This window comes from Salmo salar, chromosome ssa24 (genome assembly GCF_905237065.1).
Source record: "Salmo salar chromosome ssa24, Ssal_v3.1, whole genome shotgun sequence".
NCBI lineage: Eukaryota > Metazoa > Chordata > Actinopteri > Salmoniformes > Salmonidae > Salmo > Salmo salar.
In genome coordinates, this window is record NC_059465.1 from 44,525,837 (window position 1) to 44,545,746 (window position 19,910).

The window sequence follows — 19,910 nt, forward strand, 5'->3', positions numbered from 1 at the left end:
GGGAGAGAGCAGGGGAGGGCACTGTCACAACAGGACAGGACGGAACATACCATCTGGGGGATTGGGGGTCAGCTTGGACAGGAAGATCCCATCTGGGCTAGAGAACAGGGGACATAACTGGGCAGATCCATGGCAACAGAATTACTCTTTGGCTACATTTTAAAGTGAGAAAAAAAAAAAAACGTCAAACAAAAAAAAAAACATTACATTTTCAAAGTCTAACAAACCATACAACTCACAAGGACTACTTTAACACTTTCCACTGAAAAATGTATTAAAACTAATTTACTGGAAGAACTGTGCAGATGCAAACTTTAGTAACGAAATTACTGTAAAATCTCCCTCAGGTTTTTATGTGTCCACGTATTCCAAAAACTCTTAAACATCTACTCTGAATTAAGATTATATGATGTCAGCAGACAGAATGGGGTGTCAGCTATGACATCACACCTTGAGTTGCCACGAATCTCTCTTTTGGTTATTGAACTACAGTAAGTAAAGTGGATTTACAGCCGGTAATGGAATTACATCATGGGTCCCTGATCTGTACTACACAGAAATGCATACTGTAAAACTTGAATTAATAGCCTGGGCGGTTATTTGTTTAAATCAATGAATACAACAGGTGCTTATTAGAGACAGGCTTCTATTTCAGCCAGGCCTCTATTTCCTTAATGCACACAGCTTTGCTCATTTGCATGGTTAATTGTTTAATTCCAGCATTTGCTTCCATCATTTTAATTCATTTATTCATTTCCTGCACTAATGTGTTATCATTTATACACTGTCACATTTATTTTGTCTTAGTATGCCTCTCTCGCATAAAAGTACGGTAAATATGTAAATGTCCCTGTTTAAAAAAAGATATTGTTCAAACCAAGCTGTTCAGTTACTCACTACTCTGCCAGCAGCAGCTCCAGGGCTGTGCCCCCAGTGCTTGGATTGATTTGCCAGCTATTTGCTATGAGGGGGGACTGCACCAATGAGATTGGGCATGTCTGTTTGAAATCCTGCAAAGTAAATAGACTGTCCCGAGGCTCAGATCTTCACTAAGTGAATAGACTGTCCCGAGGCTCAGATCTTCACAAAGTAAATAGACTGTCCTGAGGCTCAGATCTTCACAAAGTAAATAGACTGTCCCGAGGCTCAGATCTTCACAAAGTGAATAGACTGTCCCGAGGCTCAGATCTTCACAAAGTAAATAGACTGTCCCGAGGCTCAGATCTTCACAAAGTAAATAGACTGTCCCGAGGCTCAGATCTTCACAAAGTAAATAGACTGTCCCGGGGCTCAGATCTTCACAAAGTAAATGGACTGTCCCGAGGCTCAGATCTTCACAAAGTAAATAGACTGTCCCGGGGCTCAGATCATCACAAAGTAAATAGACTGTCCCGGGGCTCAGATTTTTCACACGGGGGACCAGTGTAGTCATAGTACCTGATAGTCATAGTACCTGTACCTGACTACCTGATAGTCATAGTACCTGTCTACCTGATAGTCATAGTACCTGACTACCTGATAGTCATAGTACCTGTCTACCTGATAGTCATAGTACCTGACTACCTGACAGTCATAGTACCTGTACCTGACTACCTGATAGTCATAGTACCTGTACCTGTCTACCTGATAGTCATAGTACCTGTACCTGACTACCTGATAGTCATAGTCCCTGTACCTGTCTACCTGATAGTCATAGTACCTGTACCTGTCTACCTGATAGTCATAGTACCTGTACCTGTCACCTGATAGTCATAGTACCTGTACCTGTCTACCTGATAGTCATAGTACCTGTCTACCTGATAGTCAAAGTACCTGTACCTGACTACCTGATAGTCATAATACCTGTACCTGTCTACCTGATAGTCATAGTACCTGTACCTGTCTACCTGATAGTCATAGTACCTGTCTACCTGATAGTCATAGTACCTGTACCTGATAGTCATAGTACCTGTACCTGTCTACCTGATAGTCATAGTACCTGTACCTGTACCTGACTACCTGATAGTCATAGTCCCTGTACCTGTCTACCTGATAGTCATAGTACCTGTACCTGTCTACCTGATAGTCATAGTACCTGTACCTGTCACCTGATAGTCATAGTACCTGTACCTGTCTACCTGATAGTCATAGTACCTGTCTACCTGATAGTCAAAGTACCTGTACCTGACTACCTGATAGTCATAATACCTGTACCTGTCTACCTGATAGTCATAGTACCTGTACCTGTCTACCTGATAGTCATAGTACCTGTCTACCTGATAGTCATAGTACCTGTACCTGATAGTCATAGTACCTGTACCTGTCTACCTGATAGTCATAGTACCTGTACCTGTACCTGACTACCTGATAGTCATAGTACCTGTACCTGTCTACCTGATAGTCATAGTACCTGTCTACCTGACAGTCATAGTACCTGTCTACCTGATAGTCATAGTACCTGTACCTGTCTACCTGATAGTCATAGTACCTGACTACCTGATAGTCATAGTACCTGACTACCTGATAGTCATAGTACCTGACTACCTGATAGTCATAGTACCTGACTACCTGATAGTCATAGTACCTGACTACCTGATAGTCATAGTAACTGTACCTGTCTACCTGATAGTCATAGTACCTGACTACCTGACAGTCATAGTACCTGTACCTGACTACCTGATAGTCATAGTACCTGTACCTCTCACCTGATAGTCATAGTACCTGTACCTGTCTACCTGATAGTCATAGTACCTGTCTACCTGATAGTCATAGTACCTGTACCTGATAGTCATAGTACCTGTCTACCTGATAGTCATAGTACCTGTACCTGACTACCTGATAGTCATAGTACCTGTCTACCTGATAGTCATAGTACCTGTACCTGTCTACCTGACAGTCATAGTACCTGTACCTGTCTACCTGATAGTCATAGTACCTGTACCTGTCTACCTGATAGTCATAGTACCTGAACCTGTCTACCTGATAGTCATAGTACCTGACTACCTGATAGTCATAGTACCTGTCTACCTGACAGTCATAGTACCTGACTACCTGATAGTCATAGTACCTGTACCTGTCTACCTGATAGTCATAGTACCTGTACCTGTCTACCTGATAGTCATAGTACCTGTCTACCTGATAGTCATAGTACCTGTACCTGACTACCTGATAGTCATAGTACCTGACTACCTGATAGTCATAGTACCTGACTACCTGATAGTCATAGTACCTGACTACCTGATAGTCATAGTACCTGACTACCTGATAGTCATAGTACCTGACTACCTGATAGTCATAGTACCTGACTACCTGATAGTCATAGTACCTGACTACCTGATAGTCATAGTACCTGACTACCTGATAGTCATAGTACCTGACTACCTGATAGTCATAGTACCTGACTACCTGATAGTCATAGTCCCTGACTACCTGATAGTCATAGTCCCTGACTACCTGATAGTCATAGTACCTGACTACCTGATAGTCATAGTACCTGACTACCTGATAGTCATAGTACCTGACTACCTGATAGTCATAGTACCTGTCTACCTGATAGTCATAGTACCTGTCTACCTGATAGTCATAGTACCTGTACCTGATAGTCATAGTACCTGTCTACCTGATAGTCATAGTACCTGTACCTGACTACCTGATAGTCATAGTACCTGTCTACCTGATAGTCATAGTACCTGTACCTGTCTACCTGACAGTCATAGTACCTGTACCTGTCTACCTGATAGTCATAGTACCTGTACCTGTCTACCTGATAGTCATAGTACCTGAACCTGTCTACCTGATAGTCATAGTACCTGACTACCTGATAGTCATAGTACCTGTCTACCTGACAGTCATAGTACCTGACTACCTGATAGTCATAGTACCTGTACCTGTCTACCTGATAGTCATAGTACCTGTACCTGTCTACCTGATAGTCATAGTACCTGTCTACCTGATAGTCATAGTACCTGTACCTGACTACCTGATAGTCATAGTACCTGTCTACCTGATAGTCATAGTACCTGACTACCTGATAGTCATAGTACCTGACTACCTGATAGTCATAGTACCTGACTACCTGATAGTCATAGTACCTGACTACCTGATAGTCATAGTACCTGACTACCTGATAGTCATAGTACCTGACTACCTGATAGTCATAGTACCTGACTACCTGATAGTCATAGTACCTGACTACCTGATAGTCATAGTACCTGACTACCTGATAGTCATAGTCCCTGACTACCTGATAGTCATAGTCCCTGACTACCTGATAGTCATAGTACCTGACTACCTGATAGTCATAGTACCTGACTACCTGATAGTCATAGTACCTGACTACCTGATAGTCATAGTACCTGTCTACCTGATAGTCATAGTACCTGTCTACCTGATAGTCATAGTACCTGTCTACCTGATAGTCATAGTACCTGTCTACCTGATAGTCATAGTACCTGTACCTGACTACCTGATAATCATAGTACCTGTCTACCTGATAGTCATAGTACCTGTCTACCTGATAGTCATAGTACCTGTACCTGATAGTCATAGTACCTGTACCTGATAGTCATAGTACCTGTACCTGTCTACCTGATAGTCATAGTACCTGTACCTGACTACCTGATAGTCATAGTACCTGTACCTGACAGTCATAGTACCTGTACCTGACTACCTGATAGTCATAGTACCTGTACCTGTCTACCTGATAGTCATAGTACCTGTAACTGTCTACCTGATAGTCATAGTACCTGTAACTGTCTACCTGATAGTCATAGTACCTGTACCTGTCTACCTGACAGTCATAGTACCTGTACCTGTCTACCTGATAGTCATAGTACCTGTAACTGTCTACCTGATAGTCATAGTACCTGTACTTGTCTACCTGATAGTCATAGTACCTGTACCTGTCTACCTGATAGTCATAGTACCTGACTACCTGATAGTCATAGTACCTGTCTACCTGACAGTCATAGTACCTGACTACCTGATAGTCATAGTACCTGTACCTGTCTACCTGATAGTCATAGTACCTGTCTACCTGATAGTCATAGTACCTGTACCTGTCTACCTGATAGTCATAGTACCTGTCTACCTGATAGTCATAGTACCTGTACCTGTCTACCTGATAGTCATAGTACCTGTACCTGTCTACCTGATAGTCATAGTACCTGTACCTGACTACCTGATAGTCATAGTACCTGTCTACCTGATAGTCATAGTACCTGTCTACCTGATAGTCATAGTACCTGTACCTGTCTACCTGATAGTCATAGTACCTGTACCTGTCTACCTGACAGTCATAGTACCTGTACCTGTCTACCTGACAGTCATAGTACCTGTACCTGTCTACCTGACAGTCATAGTACCTGTACCTGTCTACCTGACAGTCATAGTACCTGTACCTGTCTACCTGATAGTCATAGTACCTGTACCTGTCTACCTGATAGTCATAGTACCTGTACCTGTCTACCTGATAGTCATAGTACCTGTACCTGACAACCTGATAGTCATAGTACCTGTACCTGTCTACCTGATAGTCATAGTACCTGTCTACCTGATAGTCATAGTACCTGTACCTGTCTACCTGATAGTCATAGTACCTGTCTACCTGATAGTCATAGTATATCCTGCCTGTTTGGCCCTGTCCGGGGGTATCATCGGATGGGGCCACAGTGTCTTCTGATCCCTCCTGTCTCAGCCTCCAGTATTTATGCTGCAGTAGTTTATGTGTCGGGGGGCTAGGGTCAGTCTGTTACATCTGGAGTATTTCTCTTGTCTTATCCGGTGTCCTGTGTGAATTTAAATATGCTCTCTCTAATTCTCTCTTTCTCTCTTTCTGTCTTTCTCTCGGAGGACCTGAGCCCTAGGACCATGCCTCAGGACTACCTGGTATGATGACTCCTTGCTGTCCCCAGTCCACCTGGCCGTGCTGCTGCTCCAGTTTCAACTGTTCTGCCTGTACCTGTCTACCTGATAGTCATAGTACCTGACTACCTGATAGTACCTGTACCTGTCTACCTGATAGTCATAGTACCTGACTACCTGATAGTCATAGTACCTGTCTACCTGATAGTCATAGTACCTGTACCTGACTACCTGATAGTCATAGTACCTGTCTACCTGATAGGTACAGGTACTATGACTATCAGGTAGACAGGTACTATGACTATCAGGTAGTCAGGTACAGGTACTATGACTATCAGGTAGACAGGTACAGGTACTATGACTGTCTACCTGATAGTCATAGTACCTGTACCTGTCTACCTGATAGTCATAGTACCTGTCTACCTGATAGTCATAGTACCTGACTACCTGATAGTCATAGTACCTGTACCTGTCTACCTGATAGTCATAGTACCTGACTACCTGATAGTCATAGTACCTGTCTACCTGATAGTCATAGTCATAGTACCTGTACCTGACTACCTGATAGTCATAGTACCTGTCTACCTGATAGTCATAGTACCTGTACCTGTCTACCTGATAGTCATAGTACCTGTACCTGACTACCTGATAGTCATAGTACCTGTACCTGACTACCTGATAGTCATAGTACCTGTACCTGACAGTCATAGTACCTGTACCTGTCTACCTGATAGTCATAGTACCTGTACCTGTCTACCTGATAGTCATAGTACCTGTACCTGACTACCTGATAGTCATAGTACCTGTACCTGACTACCTGATAGTCATAGTACCTGTACCTGACAGTCATAGTACCTGTAACTGTCTACCTGATAGTCATAGTACCTGTACCTGTCTACCTGATAGTCATAGTACCTGTACCTGACTACCTGATAGTCATAGTACTTGTACCTGACTACCTGATAGTCATAGTACCTGTACCTGTCTACCTGATAGTCATAGTACCTGTCTACCTGATAGTCATAGTACCTGTACCTGTCTACCTGATAGTCATAGTACCTGTACCTGTCTACCTGATAGTCATAGTACCTGTACCTGTCTACCTGACAGTCATAGTACCTGTACCTGACTACCTGATAGTCATAGTACCTGTACCTGTCTACCTGATAGGCATAGTACCTGTCTACCTGATACTCATAGTACCTGTACCTGTCTACCTGATAGTCATAGTACCTGTACCTGTCTACCTGATAGTCATAGTACCTGTACATCTGATAGTCATAGTACCTGTACCTGTCTACCTGACAGTCATAGTACCTGTACCTGTCTACCTGATAGTCATAGTACCTGTCTACCTGATAGTCATAGTACCTGACTACCTGATAGTCATAGTACCTGTACCTGTCTACCTGATAGTCATAGTACCTGACTACCTGATAGTCATAGTACCTGTCTACCTGATAGTCATAGTACCTGTACCTGACTACCTGATAGTCATAGTACCTGTCTACCTGATAGTCATAGTACCTGTACCTGTCTACCTGATAATCATAGTACCTGTACCTGACTACCTGATAGTCATAGTACCTGTACCTGACTACCTGATAGTCATAGTACCTGTACCTGACTACCTGATAGTCATAGTACCTGTCTACCTGATAGTCATAGTACCTGTACCTGTCTACCTGATAGTCATAGTACCTGTACCTGACTACCTGATAGTCATAGTACCTGTACCTGTCTACCTGACAGTCATAGTACCTGTACCTGTCTACCTGATAGTCATAGTACCTGACTACCTGATAGTCATAGTACCTGTACTTGTCTACCTGATAGTCATAGTACCTGACTACCTGATAGTCATAGTACCTGTACCTTGTCTACCTGATAGTCATAGTACCTGTACCCGTCTACCTGATAGTCATAGTACCTGTACCTGTCTACCTGATAGTCATAGAACCTGACTACCTGATAGTCATAGTACCTGACTACCTGATAGTCATAGTACCTGTACCTGTCTACCTGATAGTCATAGTACCTGACTACCTGATAGTCATAGTACCTGTCTACCTGATAGTCATAGTACCTGTACCTGTCTACCTGATAGTCATAGTACCTGTACCTGACTACCTGATAGTCATAGTACCTGTACCTGTCTACCTGATAGTCATAGTACCTGTCTACCTGATAGTCATAGTACCTGATAGTCATAGTACCTGTACCTGACTACCTGATAGTCATAGTACCTGATAGTCATAGTACCTGTACCTGTCTACCTGATAGTCATAGTACCTGTCTACCTGATAGTCATAGTACCTGTCTACCTGATAGTCATAGTACCTGACTACCTGACAGTCATAGTACCTGTCTACCTGACAGTCATAGTACCTGACTACCTGATAGTCATAGTACCTGTACCTGTCTACCTGATAGTCATAGTACCTGTCTACCTGATAGTCATAGTACCTGTACCTGTCTACCTGATAGTCATAGTACCTGTACCTGTCTACCTGATAGTCATAGTACCTGTACCTGTCTACCTGATAGTCATAGTACCTGTCTACCTGACAGTCATAGTACCTGTCTACCTGACAGTCATAGTACCTGTACCTGTCTACCTGATAGTCATAGTACCTGTACCTGTCTACCTGATAGTCATAGTACCTGTACCTGTCTACCTGATAGTCATAGTACCTGTCTACCTGATAGCCATAGTACCTGTCTACCTGATAGCCATAGTACCTGTCTACCTGATAGTCATAGTACCTGTCTACCTGACAGTCATAGTACCTGTACCTGTCTACCTGATAGTCATAGTACCTGTACCTGTCTACCTGATAGTCATAGTACCTGTACCTGTCTACCTGATAGTCATAGTACCTGTCTACCTGATAGTCATAGTACCTGTCTACCTGACAGTCATAGTACCTGTACCTGTCTACCTGATAGTCATAGTACCTGTACCTGTCTACCTGATAGTCATAGTACCTGTACCTGTCTACCTGATAGTCATAGTACCTGTCTACCTGATAGTCATAGTACCTGTCTACCTGATAGCCATAGTACCTGTCTACCTGATAGTCATAGTACCTGTCTACCTGATAGTCATAGTACCTGTACCTGTCTACCTGATAGTCATAGTACCTGTCTACCTGACAGTCATAGTACCTGTACCTGACTACCTGATAGTCATAGTACCTGTACCTGTCTACCTGATAGGCATAGTACCTACCTGTCTACCTGATAGTCATAGTACCTGTACCCGACTACCTGATAGTCATAGTACCTGACTACCTGATAGTCATAGTACCTGTACCTGTCTACCTGATAGTCATAGTACCTGTCTACCTGATAGTCATAGTACCTGTACCTGACTACCTGATATTCATAGTACCTGTACCTGTCTACCTGATAGTCATAGTACCTGTACCTGTCTACCTGATAGTCATAGTACCTGTACCTGTCTACCTGATAGTCATAGTACCTGTACCTGTCTACCTGATAGTCATAGTACCTGTACTTGTCTACCTGATAGTCATAGTACCTGTACCTGTCTACCTGATAGTCATAGTACCTGTACCTGTCTACCTGATAGTCATAGTACCTGACTACCTGATAGTCATAGTACCTGTACTTGTCTACCTGATAGTCATAGTACCTGACTACCTGATAGTCATAGTACCTGTACTTGTCTACCTGATAGTCATAGTACCTGTACCTGACTACCTGATAGTCATAGTACCTGTCTACCTGATAGTCATAGTACCTGTCTACCTGATAGTCATAGTACCTGTCTACCTGACAGTCATAGTACCTGTCTACCTGATAGTCATAGTACCTGTACCTGTCTACCTGATAGTCATAGTACCTGTACCTGACTACCTGATAGTCATAGTACCTGTCTACCTGATAGTCATAGTACCTGTCTACCTGATAGTCATAGTACCTGTACCTGTCTACCTGATAGTCATAGTACCTGATAGTCATAGTACCTGTACCTGACTACCTGATAGTCATAGTACCTGATAGTCATAGTACCTGTACCTGTCTACCTGATAGTCATAGTACCTGATAGTCATAGTACCTGTACCTGTCTACCTGACAGTCATAGTACCTGTCTACCTGACAGTCATAGTACCTGTCTACCTGACAGTCATAGTACCTGACTACCTGACAGTCATAGTACCTGACTACCTGACAGTCATAGTACCTGTCTACCTGACAGTCATAGTACCTGACTACCTGATAGTCATAGTACCTGTACCTGTCTACCTGATAGTCATAGTACCTGTCTACCTGATAGTCATAGTACCTGTACCTGTCTACCTGATAGTCATAGTACCTGTACCTGTCTACCTGATAGTCATAGTACCTGACTACCTGACAGTCATAGTACCTGTCTACCTGATAGTCATAGTACCTGTACCTGTCTACCTGATAGTCTGTCTACCTGAATCAGAATTAACACTACAGCTGCACTCAGACTCAACCGGCGACCACAGCAACTCTGGCTCTGAGGAGCCTCCCCAGCTCAGGTAGCCTCCCCTGTGGGGGAGAGAGTTACAGGTAGCCTACCCTGTGGGGGAGAGAGTTACAGGGAGCCTACCCTGTGGGGGAGAGAGTTACAGGGATCCTACCCTGTGGGGGAGAGAGTTACAGGTAGCCTACCCTGTGGGGGAGAGAGTTACAGGTAGCCTCCCCTGTGGGGGGGGGACGACGACTGGATCAGTACATGGTATTTACGACTTGATGTTATAACATACAGTACTGTACTTTGTTTCTTAAACCCTTTACAGCATAGTGTTGTGGCAACATATCATTTCATTTTACACAGGGGGAGGGCTTAGCCTAGCCAATGATGTGCTTTGGTAAGGTCACATGACATGAACCTCTGTGGCTCGCTTCCCAGCACACTCCTGAAAATGGCCCACAAATTGTTCTCATAAAAGCAATAGTTTTTAACATTTCAAATCCAAATCTGAAGGTACGACTTCATGAACATCCCGCTGTTGGCCAAATATGTTGTGATAATGTTTTTACATTTACTGAAAACTTTAACAGTTTGTCTTCCGTACTCTATTATTACAGTTGTCAGTCTATACTGGGGTATTGGCAGTCTAAACCGGGGTATTAAACCGTGGCAGTCTATACCGTGGCAGTCTATACCGTGGTATTATATACTGTGGCAGTCTAAACCGTGGTATTATATACCATGCATTATATACCGTGACAGTCTATACCATGGTATTATATACCGTGGCAGTCTATACCGGGGTATTATATACCGTGGCAGTCTATACCGGGGTATTATATACCGTGGCAGTCTATACCGGGGTATTATATACCGTGGCAGTCTATACCGGGGTATTATATACCGTGGCAGTCTATACCTGGGTATTATATACCGTGGCAGTCTATACCTGGGTATTATATACCGTGGCAGTCTATACCGGGGTATTATATACCGTGGCAGTCTATACCGGGGTATTATATACCGTGGCAGTGTATACCGGGGTATTATATACCGTGGCAGTCTATACCGGGGTATTATATACCGTGGCAGTCAATACCGTGGTATTATATACCGTGGCAGTCTATACTGGGGTATTATATACTGTGGCAGTCTATACCGGGGTATTATATACCGTGGCAGTCTATACCTGGGTATTATATACCGTGGCAGTCTATACTGGGGTATTGGCAGTCTATACCGGGGTATTATATACTGTGGCAGTCTATACCGTGGTATTATATACCGTGGCAGTCTATACCGTGGTATTATATACCGTGGCAGTCTATACCGGGGTATTATATACCGTGGCAGTCTATACCGGGGTATTATATACCGTGGCAGTCTATACCGTGGTATTATGTACCGTGGCAGTCTATACCGTGGTATTATATACCGTGGCAGTCTATACCGTGGTATTATATACCGTGGCAGTCTATACCGTGGTATTATATACCGTGTCAGTCTAGACCGGGGTATTATATACTGTGGCAGTCTATACCGGGGTATTATATACTGTGGCAGTCTATACTGGGGTATTATATACCGTGGCAGTCTATACCGGGGTATTATATACCGTGGCAGTCTATACCGTGGTATTATGTACCGTGGCAGTCTATACCGTGGTATTATATACCGTGGCAGTCTATACCGGGGTATTATATACCGTGTCAGTCTAGACCGGGGTATTATATACTGTGGCAGTCTATACCGGGGTATTATATACTGTGGCAGTCTATACCGGGGTATTATATACTGTGGCAGTCTATACTGGGGTATTATATACTGTGGCAGTCTATACTGGGGTATTATATACTGTGGCAGTCTATACTGGGGTATTACATACCGTGGCAGTCTATACCGTGGCAGTCTATACCGTGGCAGTCTATACCGTGGCAGTCTAGTAGGAGTGTATACAGGTGTAGTAGGCTAGTCTGAGTGTAGTTATTTGTGATGAAATGTGTGATCTAACTGCCCCACAATCCAAAGTAATGAGGTTCACAGTGTCGTCAATCAAACTAATCAGATCAATTATTTTACTAATTTAACTTGGACTATATCTCACAGCTTGGCTTAAGAAAAACATTTAAAACTTTTTCCACAAAATACTTAAAAAATATATATAATAATAAATAAATACATAAAAGAGTTAAAGCAAGTCCCACCAACTTCATGTACAATTACCATCTAGAAAAATTGCAATACATTTTTTGTATATATATATATATATATAATGTTTATTTTTTTGAGCAGTATATATATATATATATATATATATATATATATATATATATATATATATATATATATATATATATATATATATATATATATATATATATACACACATATACTGCTCAAAAAAATAAAGGGAACACTTAAACAACACAATGTAACTCCAAGTCAATCACACTTCTGTGAAATCAAACTGTCCACTTAGGAAGCAACACTGATTGACAATAAATTTCACATTCTGTTGTGCAAATGGAATAGACAACAGGTGGAAATTATAGGCAATTAGCAAGACACCCCCAATAAAGGAGTGATTCTGCAGGTGGTGACCACAGACCACTTCTCAGTTCCTATGCTTCCTGGCTGATGTTTTGGTCACTTTTGAATGCTGGCGGTGCTTTCACTCTAGTGGTAGCATGAGACGGAGTCTACAACCCACACAAGTGGCTCAGGTAGTGCAGCTCATCCAGGAGGGCACATCAATGCGAGCTGTGGCAAGAAGGTTTGCTGTGTCTGTCAGCGTAGTGTCCAGAGCATGGAGGCGCTACCAGGAGACAGGCCAGTACATCAGGAGACGTGGAGGAGGCCGTAGGAGGGCAACAACCCAGCAGCAGGACCGCTACCTCCGCCTTCGTGCAAGGAGGAGCAGGAGGAGCACTGCCAGAGCCCTGCAAAATGACCTCCAGCAGGCCACAAATGTGCATGTGTCTGCTCAAACGGTCAGAAACAGACTCCATGATGGTGGTATGAGGGCCCGACGTCCACAGGTGGGGGTTGTGCTTACAGCCCAACACCGTGCAGGACATTTGGCATTTGCCAGAGAACACCAAGATTGGCAAATTCGCCACTGGCGCCCTGTGCTCCATCCGCCAACTCCTGGACAGTCTGTGGTGCAACGTGGCGTTGGTGGATGGAGCGAGACATGATGTCCCAGATGTGCTCAATTGGATTCAGGTCTGGGGAACGGGCGGGCCAGTCCATAGCATCAATGCCTTCCTCTTGCAGGAACTGCTGACACACTCCAGCCACATGAGGTTGCACCACAGACTGTCCAGGAGTTGGCGGATGCTTTAGTCCAGGTCTGGGAGGAGATCCCTCAGGAGACCATCCGCCACCTCATCAGGAGCATGCCCAGGCGTTGTAGGGAGGTCATACAGGCACGTGGAGGCCACACACACTACTGAGCCTCATTTTCACTTGTTTTAAGGACATTACATCAAAGTTGGATCAGCCTGTAGTGTGGTTTTCCACTTTAATTTTGAGTGTGACTCCAAATCCAGACCTCCATGGGTTGATAAATTGCATTTCCATTGATTATTTTTGTGTGATTTTGTTGTCAGCACATTCAACTATGTAAAGAAAAAAGTATTTAATAAGATTATTTCATTCACTCAGATCTAGGATGTGTTATTTTAGTGTTCCCTTAATTTTTTTGAGCAGTATATATATATATATATATATATATATATATATATATATACTCAACTGATAAAGGTTAATCTTGATATACACTATATATACACACAGCAGTATGTGGACACCCCTTCAAATGAGTGGATTCGGCTATTTCAGCCAGACGCGCTGCTGACAGGTGTATAAAATCTGACACACAGCCATGCACTCTCCATAGACAAACATTGGCGTTATAATGGCCGTACTGAAGAGCTCAGTGACTTTCAACGTGGCACCGTCATAGGATGCCACCTTTCCAACAAGTCGGTTCGTCAAATTTCTGCCCTGCTAGAGCTGCCCCCAGTCAACTGTAAGTGCTGTTATTGTGAATTGGAAACATATAGGAGCAACAACGGCTCAAACACGAAGTGGTAGGCCACACAAGCTCACAGAAGAGGACCGCAGAGTGCTGAAGGGCGTACACATCTTCTGTCCTCGGTTGCAACACTTACCACAGAGTTCCAAAACGAGACAGAATCTCAATTGATGGTAATGAAATTGAACAATTCACATCCACTAGATTCTAATTGATGAAAGGTTATCCTGGAAAGATCATATTCAATATGTCTGCAGCAAAGTGATGAAATCTGTTGGCATCATCAGAAAGATTAGTGGTTTGGTTCATCAGGCTTGCTTCCTAACTCTATACTATAGCTTAATTTACCCATATCTCATTTACTGTAATACTTCCTGGGCCAGGACATATGGTGCATTCGGAAAGTATTCAGACCCCTTGAATTTTTCGACTATGTTACATTACAGTCTTATTCTAAAATGGATTAAATTGCATTTTTCCCTCATCGATCTACACACAATACCCCATAATGACAAAGCAAAATCAAAAATGTAAAAAAAATATATATATACATTTACATAAGTATTCAGACCCTTTACTCAGTACTTTGTTGAAGCACCTTTAGCAGCGATTACAGCCTCGAGTCTTCTTGGGTATGACGCTACAAGCTTGGTACACCTGTATTTGGGGAGTTTCTCTCATTCTTCTCTGCAGATCCTCTCAAGCTCTGTCAGGTTGGATGGGGAGCGTTGCTGCACAGCTATTTTCAGGTCTCTCCAGAGATGTTCGATCAGGTTCAAGTGCAGGCTCTGGCTGGGCCACTCAAGGACATTCAGAGACTTGTCCCGAAGCCACTCCTGCGTTGTCTTGGCTGTGTGCTTTGGGTTGTTGTCCTGTTGGGAGGTGAACCTTTGCCCCAGTCTGAAGTCCTGAGCGCTCTGGAGCAGGTCTTCATCAAGGGTCTCTCTATATACTTTGCGCAGTTCATCTTTCCCTTGATTCTGACTCGTCTCTCAGTCCCTGCTGCTGAAAAACATCCCCACAGCATGATGCTGCCACCACCATGCTTCACCATAGGGATGGTGCCAGGTTTCCTCCAGACGTGACTCTTGGCATTCAGGCCAAAGAGTTCAATCTCAGTTGCATCAGACCAGAGAAACTTGTAATAGCACCAATATAAACTCCAAGCGGGCTGTCGTGCCTTTTACTGAGGAGTGACTTCCGTCTGGCCACTCTACCATGAATGCCTGATTGGTGGAGTGCTGCAGAGATGGTTGTCCTTCTGGAAGGTTCTCCCATCTCCACAGAGGAATTCTGTCACCTCTCTGACCAAGGCCATTCTCCCCCGATTGTTCAGTTTGGCCAGGCTGCCAGCTCTAAGTAGAGTCTTGGTGGTTCTAAAATTCTTCCATTTATGAATGATGGAGGCCACTGTGTTCCTGGGGACCTTCAATGCTGCAGAAATGTTTTGGTACCCTTCCCCAGATCTGTGCCTCGACACAATCCTGTCTCGGAACTCTACGGACAATTCCTTCGACCTCACGACTTGGTTTTTACTCTGACATGCACTGTCAACTGTGGGACCTGATATAGACAGGTGTGTGCCTTTCCAAATCATGTTCAATCAATTGAATTTACCACAGGTGGACTCCAATCAAGTTGTAGAAACATCTCAAGGATGATCAATGGAACTAGGATGCACCTGAGCTCAATTTCGAGTTTCATAGCAAAGGGTCTGAATATTTATGTAAATAAGTTATTTCTGTTTATCTTTAATATATTTGCAAACATTTCTAAAAACCTGTTTTTGCTTTGTCATTATGTGGTATAGTGTGTAGATTGATGAGGAAAACTATTTATTTAATCAATTTTAGAATAAGGCTGTAACGTAACAAAATGTTGAAAAAGGGGAAGGGGTCTGAATACACTGTATGCCTTCTACCTACACAAATGACAAAATCATACAAAAGAAATGTGGAAGACTAGCCGCCACCTCTAATTACCTGGCTCCATTTGCCCCGTTGTTTAAGACACTCAATATTTATGACATCACTGTACGCCAATTATGCATTTTCATCTACAAATACTCATATCTCCCAGACAGTTTAACTAAACCCTTCAATGGATTCTTCCAGGTTAATTCTGAAATCCATCTATATAACACAAGACACTGTGATAACCTTCACCCCTCCCCACTGCCGCACCTCACATAGTCAATTCTCTATCAGATACAGATGTACCATACTCTGGAAATCTTATCTTCACATTGCCAAAACCACATCATCCCTCAATAACTTCAAGCGAAGACTGAGGGTCAGCCTGATAAACCAAACTGCTCAGTAATCTCCTCCATATAGCCCAACTCTCTCACACACCCACACACACGTGCACGCGCACACGCACACCCACACACACACACACACACACACACACACACACACACACACACACACACACACACAATAAACAAAACACACACTACCGTTCAACAGTTTGGGGTCACTTAGAAATGTCCTTGTTTTTAAAGAAAAGCAAAAAAAAATTGTCCATTAAAATAACATCAAATTGATTAGAAATACAGTGTAGACATTGTTAATGTTGTAAATGACTATTGTAGCTGGAAACGGCAGATTTGTTATGGAATCACGGGCTACTATAGACTACACTCCCCCCTCCACGGGGCTACTATAGACTACACTCCCCCCTCAACGGGGCTACTATAGACTACACCCCCCCCCCTCCACGGGGCTACTATAGACTACACCCCCCCATACACGGGGCTACTATAGACTACACCCCCCCCCCTCCACGGGGCTACTATAGACTACACTCCCCCCTCCACGGGGCTACTATAGACTACACCCCCCCCCCTCCACGGGGCTACTATAGACTACACTCCCCCCTCCACGGGGCTACTATAGACTACACCCCCCCCTCCACGGGGCTACTATAGACTACACCCCCCCATACACGGGGCTACTATAGACTACACCCCCCCCTCCACGGGGCTACTATAGACTACACCTCCCCCCCTCCACGGGGCTACTATAGACTACACTCCCCCTCCACGGGGCTACTATAGACTACCCTCCCCCCTCCACGGGGCTACTATAGACTACACCTCCCCTCCACGGGGCTACTATAGACTACACTCCCCCCTCCACGGGGCTACTATAGACTACACCCCCCCTCCACAGGGTACTATAGACTACACTCCCCCCTCCACGGGGCTACTATAGACTACACTCCCCCCTCCACGGGGTACTATAGACTACACTCCCCCCTCCACGGGGCTACTATAGACTACACTCCCCCCTCCACGGGGCTACTATAGACTACACTCCCCCTCCACGGGGCTACTATAGACTACCCCCCTCCACAGGGCTACTATAGACTACACACCCCCCCCTCCACGGGGCTACTATAGACTACACTCCCCCCTCCACGTGGCTACTACAGACTACACCTCCCCCTCCACGGGGCTACTATAGACTACACCTCCCCCCTCCACGGGGCTACTATAGACTACACTCCCCCCTCCACGGGGCTACTATAGACATGTCCAAAGTGTAATTTATATTGTTTGTCCATTCTGTAAGGCAGCTCTGTTGCATTATAACCCTGTATGTCTCTGCTCTGCATTGATTGACTGGTCTGGGAGTCGGACTTAGGCCTAAATGAGATGTTAACTGATGTGGTCACACAGCATTTCTCTGGACAATCTATGTAATTGCATTGTTCATCCCTTTTTAAAACTGTACCCCATGGTGAAGGAAGACCTGTGATAGATAGCAGGACAGCAACACACACTAGGCCTACACGATTATTTAGGTACAACTCATTAGAGATTTGATCAGAAGAACAACAAAATATTAGGCTAGAGAAACTTGGAGAAATTAAATTGCATTGGTAGGTCGATTCCAATAATGGATTATTGGAAGGTGATGTCAGAAAAGCAAGAAATCACAACGTTATCTAACTTAGCTAGAATCAGTAGAATATGGCTCCGACAGTAGTCTACTTCATACAGTTATGTTTGTTTACTTCGCTAGCTTAATTAATATTGCAACATTTTTGCAAGACTGACTGTTTCCATGGATGGATTCAGTGAAACAGAAAGGGTGGATTGGACAATTTATAAGGACTGCAGATGCTTGTCAGGTGTGTCGGCATGAACAATGGTATGCTCCCGAGTGGCGCAGCGGTCGGAGGCGTCACTACAGACACCCTGGTTCGAATCCAGGCTGTATCACAACCGGCCATGATTGGGAGTCCCGCAGGGCAGCGCACAACTGGCCCAGCGTCGTCCGGTCATTGTAAATAAGAATTTGTTCATAATAACTGACTTGCCTAGTTGAATAAAGGTTAAATAAAGGTTGAAGTAACATAGCTAGTACATCAGTGTGGTAGGAATGAGGTAAATACTACAGCTAGCTAACGCAGAACTACTCCAGCTTTACCATGGTAACGTTAGCTAGGAGTAGCCTGTATCTGGGTTACAACTGGAAACCTTTCCTCAATGTAAAGACGGGTACAATATACCTTATTATTCCTCTTTCCTCTCTGTCTAATGGCAAATACAGATGTGCAAGGCCAAAAACATCACCTAACGTTAGCTAGCTAAATGTCGCTTGTTAAAACCACTAGTTACAGTAACTATGTGTATTTACTGGTGGTTCCATAGCAACGCAGTCGTATTTAAAAAGTCCGTTTAGTTATTGGAAATGTTAGCTTTCTCCAAACCTTTCCCACATATTTTAATGGACGACAGATTAAATGTAACGTTACAGAAGATAGATACGAGATGTGGGGAAACAACAAAAACACACAGCGATCACATAAACCAGCATTTGATTTTATAAATCTAAGTTAGGTACGTTACCATTAAATAGTTTGTGGTTTTGTTTTTATGAGTTAGCATAATGCTAACGTAGGGAATGTATTCGGTAACAGTCGTTAACTTACCAGTAAACGTGTGTTTTATATTGTAATATTCCAGGTAAAGGGTAGAGGATCCAATCTGTAAAGTATCAATATAACACCGTCTTTTCATCCATTTAGAACAAATGATGCCATAATCCCAAAGTGGCTACAGATCCTGCTTCTTCTGCTGGTGGCCATCTTCAATTCTCGTCAACATCCAAACACAACATCCTCGTCCCAGCCAGGTCCCAACGTTAACTCTACTCATTCCTCCTGCCTGGTAAATCACCGCTATCCTGCTCAATTCAAACACAATACTTCCATCTGCTGGCTTTTCCCAGCCAACATCCCAGCCTTAAACCAAGCCGACATCAATGGCAACAGCTAGTCTTCCTGGGGTTCCTACACATAACAACAAAATATATTACAGACAAAAAATACTACAATTTACATGCATACATTTAAAAACATGAACGTATATATTACAGACTTACACGTATAGACACACTGCTACATATACACATGGCTTAACTAAGTTAACTATGTCAGATAGGGGAGAGCTGTTGTGATATTAGGTGTTTTTTAAAGCTAATTTTGCTGTTTACTTGAGTAATTTGAGATGGAAGGGAGTTCCTTGTGATCATGGCTCTATATAAT

The 19,910-nt window shown here is 43.5% G+C and overlaps 1 protein-coding gene across 2 annotated transcripts in view; it reads right to left on the minus strand.

Moving 5' to 3' along the window:
- LOC106585952 (WD repeat and FYVE domain-containing protein 3) overlaps positions 1 to 19,507 on the minus strand; it is a 268,301-nt gene extending 248,794 nt beyond the window's left edge. The window contains exon 1 of one of the 2 annotated variants that reach the window (XM_045706795.1): positions 19,296 to 19,507. The gene's annotated coding sequence lies outside the window, so the exon portion shown is untranslated. Of the gene's footprint in view, positions 1 to 18,872; positions 19,217 to 19,295 lie in introns of those variants that run through there. The other variant, XM_045706796.1, reaches the window with a different exon arrangement.
- Positions 19,508 to 19,910: the final 403 nt, after the last annotated feature.